This window comes from Sinocyclocheilus rhinocerous, unplaced genomic scaffold, assembly GCF_001515625.1.
Source record: "Sinocyclocheilus rhinocerous isolate Xijiao unplaced genomic scaffold, SAMN03320098_v1.1 scaffold752, whole genome shotgun sequence".
Taxonomy (NCBI): domain Eukaryota; kingdom Metazoa; phylum Chordata; class Actinopteri; order Cypriniformes; family Cyprinidae; genus Sinocyclocheilus; species Sinocyclocheilus rhinocerous.
In genome coordinates this window covers 1,960,075-1,961,687 of record NW_015639777.1, presented here as the reverse complement: position 1 = coordinate 1,961,687, position 1,613 = coordinate 1,960,075, and positions in this window count along the sequence as shown.

The following is a 1,613-nucleotide window of genomic DNA, read 5'->3' as shown; positions in this document are numbered from 1 at the left end:
CAAGATAGAGGGCACTGGGGGGGGGGGGCTTAATTGCTTACACTGTTTTTGTGGAACAGGTGTTCACAGAAATTAAATTTGAGTATTTAATATCTTTAAACATTGTTTTCACATGTTTGTTCTATAATTGCCTTTGTTCCATTAATGAGAAAAAAAAAGTGTTACAGGTATTTGTTTCATTACAAAAGTGGCAGGTCTTTTTTTGCATTAGATAATTGAAGCCATTTTACCTTTTATGCTTTTTCAATCTGAAGTATCTCATTTGCAATTTACAGTGTATGTAATTGGATAAATGCATGCTGTGTAATTACAAACTGGCACAATTTTTTACTCTGTTGTAAATATTCATGTTTCATCATGATATTTTTGAACATTGTTCATATTTGTAAATGATCTGTGGATGAGCTCAAGTAATTAATAAAAAGATCAATATAACATTTGTAATATAGCATTCAAGATATCGGTTGGACTTGAATTTTGATGATTTTTATGAAGAAAAAAAAACTCAAAACAAAACAGAGGGCATAAAAATAAAAAACTAAATGCACTTTCAATCACATAAAGAATCAAGCTAAGACATAAATAAATAGTTTTATTTATTTTCTGTTTAAGATTTTTTTCTCTTTAAATTAAGAAAACTTGAGGGAAATTTGAATAGTAGATGCCTGTCATATAACAATAAGAGTCTGCAACAGTCTAGATTTGATAAATTTGATCAAGTCTGGAAAAAAAAAAAAAGGATTTCCAAAACAACACATTATCAAATCAAAATTCTATTCTAATCAACAGGCACTTTTGTCCGTGTTAGCGGAGTGTGTTTTTGTCACTGGTCCGGAGAGATTATGTTTCTGTCCCTACAGACCTATTAGAAAATTGCACCTGCAGTTCAAGACATTTCATATGCAGTGAAGACAATACTTGTTTGGCTGCATCAAACACTTTCTCTCCCAGACAGGAAATGTGATTAGAAGTGAAGGTGGGATTCAGTCAAAAGGAAAATATTCATTAACCTAAATCACCTTTTCCACAACTCCAACCCCCAAAGCCATACACACTTCGTCTTGTCCTCGACATGTTTGGTAGCTGAACGCACAACTGTTAACAAGAGATGGCAAAGTCGGATATAATTGGACGTCACTGTTTCCACACAGTTCACAAGTTATTTGTAATGTGCAAGTGGAATAAACAGCAGACAGAAATGACACAGATGCAAACCGATTCCATGCATTTTGAGACCCTAATGTGCTGGAATGCACTATTTCTTGTCAAGTACTTATACTGAACGTCACAGAGTCGCACTGTAACCTTATGAAATGTAGACTTGTGCAAGAAAACAGGAAAACAGTATGATCTTATGATGGCATGTAGGCTTTCAATTCAGCAATGCATGATACCTCCAGTGAAAAAGTGACATCATGCAATCACTAATTTTAAAAGGTTTAAAATATCTATTGTATAATCTTTAAACCATCATCTTTAGGTTTACAGTTGAAGCTCTAGTGTTGTTTGTATTTTGTCTCCTCCTGGTGGACAACTGTATATATATATATATATATATATTTACATTACATTTTACATTTAGTCATTTAGCAGACGCTTTTATCCAAAGCGAC